Source organism: Oxyura jamaicensis, chromosome 4 (assembly GCF_011077185.1).
Source record: "Oxyura jamaicensis isolate SHBP4307 breed ruddy duck chromosome 4, BPBGC_Ojam_1.0, whole genome shotgun sequence".
Classification (NCBI taxonomy): domain Eukaryota; kingdom Metazoa; phylum Chordata; class Aves; order Anseriformes; family Anatidae; genus Oxyura; species Oxyura jamaicensis.
The window spans coordinates 55401398-55415621 of NC_048896.1; positions in this window are offsets into that span (position 1 = coordinate 55401398).

The following is a 14224-nucleotide window of genomic DNA, read 5'->3' on the forward strand; positions in this document are numbered from 1 at the left end:
TGGCAAAACGATAGGTTTGTGTGTGTACTGTGCAGCTCTCGTTATAAGCCATTCCCAAACAAAATGGTAGAGGGGTTGTGGCACCTCCATCCTTGGAGATACCAAAACCCACTGGGCACAGCCCTGGGTTTGGACTACACCACCTCCAGAGGTGAGTTCCAGCCTCATCGGCTCTGTGATCCTGCAAGGCATCGTGTCCTGTTTTAAGCAATGTCTGGAGAACATGCCCACCCAGCCTCCTGACTACCCTCAGCTCCTCGCTGATGGGGCAGGGTGAGAAACAGAAGCCTCACAGTGTGAGCACCCTCCAACACCAGCTAGATGCATTACCAACACTGCTTTGGTCACAAACCCAAAACAGCACCACACCAGCTGCTATGAAGAACGTGAACTCCCTCCCAGCCCAAACCAGTACCAGTTCTTTTTATTAGCATAGCACTCCTTTTCCTCGACTATCCCCTATGGTCACTTTACGCTCAGGAAGCGAAACTAGCATTGCATAGATCCTGTCGTTATCCCTGGTGTTTTTAAACATGACAGCAATTCCAACAAGCTAGTTCCACAGCTTTTTAAAAGACCTTATTTCAGTGCATCAGATGTATTCTGCAACCCCGTAGTTGCAGGAGTCCTTGCCAAAAGAAACCCCATAGCCAACTGGCACATGCATACCCATCCCAGCAAGAGGAGCTCTCAGCTGCTGGCCCACTTCCATTCCTCTTCACGTCCCTATAAATCGGGAGTCACTTCAGGTTCAGAGGGTGTACGGGAAAACTGAAAACAGCTTTAGGATTCCCTGCTTTGCACTGGCACCAGACACTGCTCTGCAGGTAGCCACGAGCTACCAAATGCCCCAAAGCCACGTCACATCGCTCTTTGATCGCATCTTTCTAATGCTGCTGCAGCTGACAAACTCACTGCAGTCCCCCAAAGGGAAGAGGTCAGGGTCGCACGCGTTCTACTCACTGTACTAACCAAAAAAGGTCAATTAAAGAGAAGAAAAATGGAAGGCAGTCAGTGGAGAACAGAGAAAAGCCAAATGGGACAGACACAGCAACGCACTGAAGGAGGAAAGCAAGCAAAGAGCAGAGAACTTGTGCACTTATAAGGACACAGGTGATGGCTATTACAGAGCTCAGTTTAAAAAGAAGCAGATATACTAGAACCTCAACAATATGAAATGGTTTTCATCTAACAACAAAAATAAAGATGCAAGAAAGGAATAATCTACCCTTGTAGAGAAAATGCTGCAATACTTAGCCATAGCAAAAGGGGACTTAAGCAGGCACTAGGAGTTTTATCCCAATCTACTTCATTTTGCTTTGCCAATTTAATTTGGATTTCTAATGTACCTTTTTGACAATCTTGATAAAATTATACATAGAAGACTTAGCAAGAGACTCTTGCAATTGGGATTTTACGAGATGCCCGGGAAATAAATGTGGCAAATGCTTCAGAGAGCACCAGGGTCTCCAGCTGAGTCACTCAAGGAACTATAAGCAACTGCTATGGGAACTAATAAGTCCCATTAGAGGCTGTGTGCTCATTTCTAACTTGCTCTGCATGCAAAAGCAGCTCCAAAAAAAAAAATATCCATATTTATGAAATCTGAATTCACTTCAGAATATTTTAATAACAATAATAGCTTGATTAAGATCTAAGTGAAAATATGAAGCTCTAAAATGAGTTACTTTAATAGTACGTAATTTTCCTTTTTGAAGCTTTGCCTAGAAAGAAGTTAATCCTTATGGACTAAAGAACACAATGCGCATAGAAGAGCGCATAGGAGAGGTCTTGCGAATGGTTATTCATTTCTTTAATGTTAATGACATACAAACAATTGGACAGGCCCCACCCACACAATTAAGATGGCAAAATCAAGCTCTACTGAAGTCAGGTATTGCCAAAATTTAGGTTGCCTATACAACTGTTGTCCAGCCCCCTTCCATGTAAGTATTGAGATAATATCTTTTTTTTTTTTTTTTTTTTTTTTTACACCAAAGTCTGCATTTAAGTACCGAAATGAGTGTTCAAAGAGCGTGCTAGCTGTAAGATATTGAGGTTTTTCAATTTGGCTACTGACCTGCATATTACCCAGCATCCAAATCCTACACATAATCTTTAATTTCTTCTTTATAACAGTTTCTGCTCCTTTCATTCACTGCAAGATGAAGGGAAGTGGCAGGAAAGATAATGATGAGCTCGCACCCTTGAAGGTACCATAATGCACACAAGAGAAGAGGACTAAATTAGGGATGCTCACAACACTGAGAGCTGCATTTTCTAGCATTTCAGCACTTCCTAAATATATTTCATCTAATGATCTGAGTTCTGAATGCTATTTCCTGTTGTTTTCATGTTTGAAGACCCAGTAATAAGGCACCATCAAGAACAGAGCTGAATTCTGATATGCACCACAGCAATATAATTGAACAGAGGGACTAATGTAGGCGATGGAGGAGAAGAAATTGTCAAGGACATCCAGCCTGGCTCTCTCTACCCATCTCCCTTGAGAAGAAGCTTATTTCCTCAGCTCAGATCAGAATAAATGCTTTTGTTTTGGTCCAGCCTGGGATCACCACTTCCCAAATGGCTGAGCTGAACCAAGGTGGCACTGAAAAGGAAGATTTGCTTTCCCCTCAATACCTGCTCCTTCTCCTCCATCCTCCTACCCACACAATGCCAGTCCTGTCCTGGCTTTCCCCCATACTGAATCTTGCCTTGAACTGAATCAGTTCAATCCCTGGTGACCCTCTTGTCAGAGCAGTAGTTTTCTGCCAGATCAGTGAATTTGGGCATAGCGTAAGGGCACCAGTGTCAGCACAAACTGAACCATCAGACGAGTATGCCAGTAGTGGAAAGAAAGGGAGAGGTAGCAAAAGACCTTTCTCCTTCTTGGCTGTGAACTGCCCAGCCAGGCTGTCCTCCCTGGTTAAAACTGAGCCTTTGATTCTACCATTTTAGAAAGGATCTAAGTGAAACTTAAATGAAATGATGTCTCAGCCAGAGCTGAACAGAAGCAGGCAGGAAAACACCTTTCTGGCTCCAAGGAGGTGTCTCTGCTCAACTTTCCGAAGCTTCCCATACACAAAGGGAGAACCACAGCTTTCCCAGAAAGGTCAGAGGACATTTTTTACAGCAGAAAGCATTTGGCAACCTAAATACAGGGTTACTCCCTCCTAGTAAGTACTTTCTTCTGAAATAACATGCTCCAGCCCAGTTTCCAGGAGATGTCTGTGTCCTCGGAGTGTGAAAAGGATGAATACATCACCCATTCCTGTAACTCAGGTGTTTAAACACCCAGCCCCTGATGGTCATCCAGTCATGCTGGATTTTGCTTTAGCTGGTCCACTGATAGGAGATTTTGACTCAAGTGCCTGCCTGCTTCAGAAGGTCATAATACCCGTGAAGTTACTTTGTATTTCTACACATTTTACATGTTCAGATTCCAGGCAATGACTTCTGTGAGATCTGATAGTATCTCGTCACTGCTGCCATATAATCTTGTATTTATAAGATTTATTTCTTGGCCATCTCAGAAGGAAATCACCTAATTACAGAGTAATATAGTAGGACCATTATTATGTTAGCTGCCCAAGCCTTCTCATTAGAAGATCCTTTTTTTTTTTTTTTTTACATTGTCTGTAATTTTACACTTTGAACTCCCTGACTTGACTTCTTTCATCCCATCAGGCTTCAGACTTTTTACAAATAAATTTTTCTACCATAAAACCTACCAATTTCAAAGAATGCAGCTGAGAAGAAAGATGCTATTTTCCTGATTCTAAATCTTACATATGAGAACTCTAGCCTACATGTAGCTTTGAGCAAGGACTAGAAATTTGGGGTTAGGGATATAGGGGATAGTTAACGGATTATCCTTTGAAAATCAAGTAAAATTTAGTGCTGTAGTACTATAGCAAACGTCTGAAATAACTGTACTTTCCACATGTCCAGTAGAGACTTGCCAGAACTGCATAATGCAACTCCTCAGAGACTCAGTCTGCAACAAGCACACCAGCCCTCATAAGGCTTTTCTGCGGCAGGAAGGTTTATAACCTAATACCGCTAATAACTGCTCCTCCAGATCAAGTTGCAGGTCTATACAGCACATTTAAAGTTTCTAGGCTACTGATAAATCCTCTTATTGTCAGTACAATTACACAGGTGAATTTTCCTTGTTTACATCTTTCATAAGCTTAAGAAATTCAACATAAAACCTGTGTTTTCAAAAGCAGCCAGTACAAAGCCTATGCAAAGTGAGTATTAGTAGCTCCATTATACAGACTTATTTCAATATCAGTTTAGTTTTTCTGGGGGCATTCTCTCTTGATCCTTTATATAACTAAGTTGCTTGAAATTATTAGTATACTTTATTTTGAAAAGGTATAGCCACTATTAGCGTAATAATTATTGCAAATGTTTGTATATCAAGATGGTACACCGACACAAAGATAATAGTTTCAAGGTAAGATTAGATTAAACCTATCATTGTGATGTATCATACAACAATTAATACCTTTCATTTCAGGAAAACTGAAGTCTAGCTACAGTAATCACTATTACGTAGTGAATTTGGGCATCAGAACAAGTGGTTGACTGCTAGATGCAATGTTAGTCACTAAGTATTAGAAAAATAAGCAAAGGAAATAAAATACATACTCTTTTCTTTAATACTATTTAGCCATGCTAACACACAGATAAAGCCACTTATAATTAAGGTAAACCCAACATCCTCTGCATATTGCTGTGCTTACAGCTCTTTCAGTGCATGTATGGTTTGTACTTTCATCAAGTGGCCTTAAAACCTTTCCTCCTAATGAACAAACCTATGTGTTGGGAAGCAAAACAAGACTAAGTTAAATACACTCTGGCTGCCTTAACTCAGAATTTCCTTGTTTTTATAGATTTATGTTAAATCCCCAAGGTTATTTTAAAATTGTTTTCAGTGTTATTTTATCATTAATCTTATTATCATCCAAAAAAACTGGCTGCAAATGATTGCTTTGAGGATTGGCAAACACATTTGTACAGCTTGAAACAATTTATGAAAAACATGTTGCTTACATAAGAGAACATGCTGTCTTTAAGTTCTGTTAGTAAGAAATGCTCATTTTTTAAATTTCCTTTTTATTTATGGTTTCTGAATACAGCAGAAATACAACTCAAAGCACGCCTATAGCTGCATGCCTTTTGTTACCCCATTACTTTAACCTCAAAAGAAGAGATCTTTCTCATCCACACTCTATTGTACGGTGGTCTTCTCAGCAATGGCATCCAACAAATGCGAGCCTACGTGAGATGCATTCTCAAAGGCATTTTTCTTTTCTCCAAAGAGAAGTGTAACTAGTCACATTGTAAACTACTGAACGTAAGTTTAATAATAAGAAGGATTAGAGTTTTAGTTCAACAGCACAATTGCTGTTTGGCCAAATGTGTTTGTGAGCACAGCTGTTACAATAAATAAAAGTTTACTGAAATGCATCTCTCTCTCTATTTTCTTCTCCATCTATCTGCCATCACTACAGTACTTGCGTCACTGGTAGATTTACAGAACTCCCTGTAATGAGATAAAACTTTCTTTACTATTTAATAGCTCACCAGAGCGAGTTCCCCTCTGAACCAGACAAAGTTTACTCCTCCTCTTGTGTAGCGGAAGCTCAGTGGATCAGGTCTAATCACCATTGCGTGTAGGCACACACCTTGTTAGGACAACCTTGGTTGGTTAAAATGCTTGTAGGTCAAGATTTCAAAATAATTTCAATTCTCAATTTCTGTAAATCAAACTGGTTAGATATGAAATTCTGCCCACATATCTGTCTGCACTCATACGTGATAAAGGAGCAAATTTAATTCCTATAATTTCTAAATTCCTAAATTTCTATACTGAGGAGAAGGAAAATGAGCTTATATGTAGATATCTGGCTTGCTCAGGACTCAGCTGTAATCCTACCTTTCTAGCTTGCTTCCACACGTGGTCACTTGATTCAAGTTCACAAAGGCTGGACCCAAAAGCCCAGCAGTCCAGCTTGACTCTCCTATATTATTATTTCTTTAATATCCCATTTTGAATTAGGGGAGTGACATAAGTATGGAAGCATTAACAATAGCTTCCTTCTAAAATTAAATATAGCTGTCTTTAAAAAATTGACCTTTGGAAACATGTTAGATAGAAAAGATTTCACAGACCACAAGCATGCATAACTTACAGTCGCAGTCAGACTTCAAAGGTCCATCATTTACACCCACACCAGGATCCTTTTTATTGCAATTCTTTTCTAAATAACTAAATACCAACTAGGCATTATATAGGCAATTTACACTTTCCCTTTTATTCTTCATGGGACAGTTGACATAATGCTGAGAGCACAACTACCAGTTTAACCAACAGCTACGCAATTTCGGTCAGGTCACTTGAGCTAAGTTTCCCAGGGATATTGGGTGTGTACAGTAACTTCTCTCCTGTTTCATCATGCTATGTAGGTTTCACCACAATCGACTTGGTCTAACTCAGGTCTAACTCAGCAGCTCCAGCCAAATAACTCTTCCTTACTTAGATTGTTCACTGAGGCTTCAGTAATGTTTTCTTCTCAGAGGTTTGTAGAGAAACGGCATGACCATTGGCAAAGCTTTTAGATTTCTACTTGCATGCTTGCTTGTGTTGCTTCTAGCTCCCCGGTAAGAACTGCTGACATGAGTAAGTATGTTTGTTTGCCTGGGAGCTGTAAATCCCAAGTCAGCCTTTTGTAGCTGTGTCTGCACTCGGTTGGAGGTGCCTTCCTTCTGATCTCCAGCAGCATGGATCTTTCCAGCGTAGCTGCCAAGGAAGGGGTCTGTGCAGCCTTAACCACCCCCTGCCATGGCCCTGAGAACGGATTTTGCATTAAACATTATGGGTGCCACGTCTTAGAAGAGAAATTGATCAGGACAGGTAAGAGATTTCTGAAAGGTACAACCAATTGTGTATTTCTGGTACTTTTTATTTCCACTCCCCCATGTCTTTTCTCTGAATGTCTCACTACAGAAAGAACTCAAAAAACCTGTTACGGAAACTAAGAAAACCTTCAGCCATTTGTTAAGTTCCTCATCTAACAGACAATATGACAATTATGATAGCCAGATGATCAAAGAGTGTGTTTACTGGTGCTCTCAGTAGACCATGCCTATCTTGAAGTAATCCTAGAGCCTTTTGTTCTATGACTCAATGGCCAGGTTTTCACCAACTAGATGTTATGCCTTGTTTAATGGACCACATTTCATTTACACAACTTACTTAACAGCATGTTTTTGTTTGGCAATACATAATACAGTCCTGCAAAAACAACGGATCCGAACTACTACCAGGTAAGCAGAGACTCGACTCTCTAATCAACTCTTTTAAGTCAGTGTTACGCACTGGCATGCAATTACTTTGATATGGGCACTAAAAATAGTTCACCTACATTCTTCTCTAAGGTCAAGCCTGGGACTGTATTGTAGCCACTTCTGTTCATAGATCTTCTCAAAAGACCATCTGTCCATCCTTCCCTCCCCCCCCCCTACAGCTCTTCCACCGGCTACAGAGGTGGTAAAATGAGTACTTTTAGTCTCTTCATGCTCCTAATTTCTACTTTATGGTTACAGTAATCTAAAACTTTTGTATATAGCATATCTTGCTGTGAACACCCAAAATAAAAAGGGAATCAGTTAGAACCTGTTGACAAAAGTTATTCTTTTAAGCCCATTCTAGCCACTCACAAGTTATTTTATCAAGTGTTAGAAACAATATAAATTTATAAGAATTATAAAATACGTTTGTTCTCTTAACATACTATGGCTTTGTTGTTTATTTTTTAGTTCTTCCTGCCTTCAGCATGCATAGCCAGGGGTGTACAACTGTCACAGGCAGCTTTCCCAAAGACTTTTACGCAAGGTGACACTGGATTCTGTTCCAGGAGCTCCACGTAACCAGCCTCCTTCTCAGCAGTTAATTCTTTCCTTCCCTAATTTGATCCATACCATGTCCTTTCTCCTTTCCCTGGGAGTCCACATTAACTCAATTCCCACGCAAAGTTTACAGTCTAAGCTGCCATCTTTACATTAGCTTTATACCTCTCCTGGCTGCAGTTGCCTTGTTCCCATTTTATGCTTTAAATATATTATACTGAGATGTTCATTCTCATCTCCTCAAGTATTTGGAAAAGAGGAAATGACAGACCCCAAAAATATTCTGAGCACACAGTTTCTAAAAAATGCCGTGAGAAGCTGGGATGCGGGCAAGGGTGAATGTGTGAATGTGTGAAATAAAAGCCTACAATGCTGAAGGGCTGCAAAAGGCCTTGAGGTAGACCCTCTGGAGTAAGACCGAGCACCACAGCAAAATGGCTTGGCTTTCCAGGGCTGATTCAGAGTGTGGTAAGGTATTTCAGTCCAACTATGAGCAAGCAACCCAAGCATTTCTACTACCTATATAGCTGACAGCCAGGCACACTCAAGTGTCCAAGGAAAGGAAATACCTTAAAGAGCTTGTAATGCTCAAAGATTTTCACAGAGTAACAAGCAGTGCCTGCAGGACAGGCAGCATGGGGGGGGGGGGTGTTTGTGTTTTTCTGGTTACTGTATAAAGCAGCCTCCAGTGCTCAGTACAGTTTCAGGAACGTGCATGCTATATAGATGTGCGCTCTCCTTCCCTGAAGCCACGTCACCAGGCACTAGAGATGAGCAGCCCAAAAATAATATTTTGGAAAGAGTGCTGCCAATCCACCCTTCATGTGTTCATGTGAACAGTTTTCTCACTGGCTTGCCTTGAGGTATTAAAAATGATACAAAAACCCCATGGGCAATCTTTCCCCCTGGGTAGGGTTAGCTTGAATTTTTTTTTTTCCTTTTTAAAAACTGATTTTAAGTCTACTGCCACACCCTCTATGCCTTACCAGGTATAGTTTTTTCAATTAGTGCCAATGCATTTAGCTACAGCATTGCTGGAGTACAGCTTCTTGTAAATCTGCAGCTGTCTTCTCACAGTGTTTTTGCTCTAGTCCTAACCCATCCCCCACGTATCTGTTTGGATCCAAATTTCCCTTCCCTATGTCAATCATTTCTAACTGGGTGCTTCCTCTTTTGCTTGCTATTTCCACAAAGCAAGGCACAGAGAAATGGTGCTTCCTGTTCTTAGGAGAGAAACAAAATTAAGAAAATCCAAAGTCACCCTTTGTCACGTTTCTCCTCACACCGTGCTAGCCAAACAGACACCCATTTTGCATTCTTCTCCTGACAACCACCAAAAATACCTCTTTTTTTTTCCCTCCCAGCTCCTGGAAGAATACTGGAAGGTTTAAGACACTACCTAGGGTGTTCCAATACTTCCCCCCCCCCCCCCCAAAAAAAAAAAAAGGAATAGAACTATCATCATACCTATCCTTCTCTCAGAAGTCCTAAGAAAAACATCATAGACCTGACTTTCCTTATTAAAAAAAAGAACACAGATCAAAACAGTATTTTATGCCCATGGGGGATTTTTGAGAAGACAACGTAACTTGCAATGAGATGTAATTGATGACTGATTGATTTATGGTCTATTTGTGTAGAAGTACTAAGCATGATGAAGTCTCATCTTGATAAATCAGGTCAAATTCCACCAGCAACATTAATAAATCAAGAACACTGCAGCTCCATTCTTAATATTATCATAGTACCTTCTGTCTGCTAATGCAAGTTTTAACATTGTCACACATTAGCATGAGATGAAGACACACAAATCTCCTTTTTGAATGGGGTAACAGGATTTTGCATCCTTCATTTAGCAGGCAGGACACTTCCCTACTCTTCCACACACTCCTTTAACTTTCTGGAGGGCATGTGTATAGCACACAGAGGGACGTCACGATAAAACATTGAGCCGAATAAATATGCCAACCCAGCAAGGAACAGAAGACATCCCATTTCCCTTCTGCAATACCTTTTTCTAACCCCCTTTTTTTCCACTCCCCAGCTGTGCAGATCATCCCCTCCCCTGTGCTGACACCAGCACTTGTCCCATTGCAGAGTAGGTTGATGCAACTCACAATCCCAGCAAAAGTTAAAAAAAATAAACACAACAGCAAAAAAAGCCAACACCCCACCCCACACTGTTTTGAAAGAAAGCCAAAATATCTGTGGGAACATTCAGCAGAATATAAAGGTATTTGAGTGCTTTAAATTGACTCCAAATACAATCATGAGCACCGAAGGCAGCTCAAGGTAAGAAAGGCAAGAGATCACCCTCTTCTAATAGCTAGAGTTGCTTATTTGGCACAGCATTTATGAAACTTCATCGTAAGACTCTAGGACACATTTGTGGGCTTAGGAATCATTAGCAGCATCAATTAGTCAGATGTTTAACTGGAGTTAGTTTAAGCAGTTCCTACACACAATTCTCCTCTGTGCTGCCCAACACTCAGCTGCAGAAAGGGTTGTACATTATTACATTTAGCACTGATTACACGCTTTAAAGACTCCTACTTGAAATACGAATTATCTTTAAAATGACACAAGAATTATCTTTTTCCATGATGCACTGATAGAGTCATCTCCTCTGAAACAGGAGTGGGTTCTCATCGGCATGCAAACCCTACTCCTTGTGGTTTGTTTCTGAGAATACGTGATGAGATAGAGACAGGGTACAGACAAAGACTGAGTAGAAATACCTTCCAAATGATCTCTAGGAGTCTACAGAAAAGGGACTGAGGAACATACCAAAAGATACACAGTGGAATTTAGAAAACAATACAAGTACCAGCATGCTACTCTAAGCTTTCCCTGCTTAAAAAAAAAAAAAAATCAGAAGTTCATACTCAAAAACACAGTTACTACAAGGCTAAGAACTATTTGTAACTGGTTTTACCAATACCATGATTTTACACACCAAGAACTAAAGATATACTTAAATCTATATGTAACACTGTATCGGTCAGACATTGCAGTATGCATCCCTGTCCTGCCAAGTTTACAAAAAGAGAAAAAGGAGCTCACGAGGCACTCCCCCAGTCCCAATCCAACAACTATGTGAAGTGCATATTTCAGCCCCAAATTTGAAACTGCTTATTAAACTGAGCATTCAACAACTTCCTATCTCTGCATTAATCAAATATTAAAGAGACTGAGGAATGAGATGATGTAGCAAGAAGCTTTATTCCCATGTGTTTAATCTTCCCAGAGAACTCACAAACAGTTGAGGCATGACCAAGTTTTGCAGGTGTTTGTAGGCTTCGGTTCTCTTGGCAATCACCACCACAGCCTCCGAGCACCTTGCAAGAGCTAAAAACAACACCATCAATCACCTCGTCTTCCTTCCAGTAGGTAGGTGTAAGTTACCTGACTTAGGTGATCAGGCTGGAGGGGAGGGAAACAAACAGGGCAACTGAGGGAAGCTCACTGGATGAGTTAAAGGTTTCACACTGAATGTTCGAAGGCTCTTGGTCATTCTTTTGACACACAGTTCCGGAGCCAAGGTCCGATCTTTGCACATGCTCTGGCTCCTATATGCAAATCTCACATTTGCTGCACAGTTCAGCAGCCAGAGTGAAACAACTGCTACAGAAAACCACACTCGCAGAAGGACGAGCATCCTCAGAGTGCTGGGGCTCAAAAGACAGCCAACATACGCAACAGGGACCCGGTCAGCATATGGGATGTGAGTGTGATCATCTTACAGTGACCTGTGCTGCTCAGCAGGCGATCCGCAGCAGGTTTGGACCAGATGGGGCTGTGCAGGGTGTGATCTTGGTCCTTGCTAATGGAAATAATCATGCCTGGCTGTCTCAAGTGCATGGATCACTGTGGAGGATAGGATGAGACAGACTCCTAACCAAAGGCAGATGGAAACATTTATTATTGCAGCTCTTTTGCACTCACAGAACGGTGTGCAGGGGGGAGGGTCTAGTGGGTCTGAACGCAGTGGGCTGACAGCATCTCTTCAGTGGGTGATGTACCATGGCAGGCAAGCTCTCTCAAGCACAGTTCTCCAGCAAGCAATCTAGCTTGGTTTATGTTCATTGCTGTTACATCAGTTCCCAGCTAAGCAGCAATAGTATTCCAACAATCTTTGGAACATACTAGGCTTCCTTGAAAAAAGGATATTCTTATTCATCTGTAACTGCTTTGTTCCCTTACTATTATGGCTAATTATTGTGTTCCTATACATAAAATCCTGTACAGCTTAGTCTTGTGACTACATCTATGAGCCGGGTATTTTAGTAATTATCTCTGGCAGCCTTCTGCCCTCATTTACCACTCCTCCCGAGAAGAGATTGAAAACAGGAAAGGTCCTGTATCTGAACACAGATATCAAATACTCATCATTTTTAGGAAAGAAAAGATAAAACCATGAGGTGCCTTTATCATACAGGCTACACAGTCTTCAGTGGCTGCACGCTAACACTTCTTTAATCAATTATAAAGAGCGTTAATCTCTTCCACCCTTTCAGAGATTCCTGTTATTATTCAACAGAAGCTATCAGTAAAAACAATGCAGTGGGAAAATACCAGGCTCAGTGGGAGCTGGCAAGCACCAGACATAACTGTGGGAGTTACTCCCACTGTGGGAGCTGCAGTGGGTTCTGGCGAAGATGTGCCAGTTGTGTTCTTATTTCATCTCCATCGTAAGCTGGATTTCCAACCCCTCCTCCCAGGGTTACTGAACTGAAGAGTTACTGAACCAAACAAGCACAACGTATTTTGTAGTTGATGGAAGTAAAGAGATGGGCAAGGGTTTTTTTCCTTACTGTGCTTGTAAACTAATGAGTAAGGGCTAATGTTTTGTATCTGCAGACCAACACTTCTCCTGAGAAATGCAAACTCAAGTGCTTTGTACATATGAAAGCCTTGTCCCTGCCACAGGTGCGGGGGTGGTAACCCCACTTCAGAGAGAGGCCAAGACTTGGAGAAGGAAGCCCACCATGTCAGCAGCTGACCTGGAAGCAGAGCACACCAAGAGAGCCCCCACTCAGAGAGCCCCCACTCTGTTAACCCTGCCTCTGCCCACCCCCAAGCCATTCACATGGCACAAGTGTTGGCTTGGGCAACTAGCTCCCAACAGAAGTAATAAATACTTGTTTAGTTTATAGCTGTGGTTTCTTAAATACAGCCTGATGTTTGACTCATCACAGAGCATAATCACTATAAACATCCCACGTGAATACAGCCACACCTGAGACCGATTTGGCCTCCTTTTTTCACTTGCTATAGGAGAGATAGATTGAAACTAACAAGTTTAGCTCCCTAACATCTGCTCAGCAAATGCTCACATAAATCAAAGTTCAGAATATAGCATATTTGCCACGCCCTAAATAGCAATAGTCATGCAAGATGAAGACCAGGGTGAAATCCTGGACTTACTGAAGTCCATGGCAGGACTCCCATTAATTTCAGGCAGGCCAGTATTTTAATACAGATTGTTACCAGATGGTAGATTTGAGGACCAATGGACAAACACAAGCAGAAAAAAAGCATTAACTAGTGGGATAGCTGTGTTAAATTGCATTCACACTGTCAAAAAGCAATACACAAAGCAAATCCATCTCAGCAACAGCTATGACCACCTTCTTAAAAGTACACTTCATTTAGCGAAGTCTAAAATTCTTCTGAACAGATTTTGCATACTAAGTCGACTTCAACATAGAAAAATGCCATCTTTCTCGATGTGTAACAATTAGCCCATGTTTTGTTGGAGGTGTACTGGAATGGCACATGGTAGCTTCCCAGATCCCAAGAGCAGTTTATCAACTGTAGCTAGAAATGGCTTACAATTAAGAATTTTAAATCCATCTTTCGTAACACAAATCTTCCCCACTTGAGCAATGAAATGCACATGTTAGCCCTGATTTACAGAAGATGTTATCTCAGTCACACTCAGATCCTTTTCCCCCATGTGTTGAACAGAATCTCCTCTATTAGAAGCAGCAAACATTAAAACTAGAAGTTGTTTCTGAGATAATACTGCAGTCTTAGAGTTCAAACCCACATCAGTGAATACAACAAGCCCAGAGGTAACATTAAGAGTCCATGTGCAGCTCTTGCTTTTTTCTTTAAGTCCTTAAAAATAATGTAAAGATATTGCCTCCAGACAGTTATTCTTAAATTCATTCAAGACTGAATGAATTGCTGTAACTCATACTTCTCTCAGCATGATTGTTTCACATTGCCTGTGCATTTAGGAAGATTTAATTATGTGACCAGTATGAATTAAAATCTTTTATTACCTTAAGGGAGA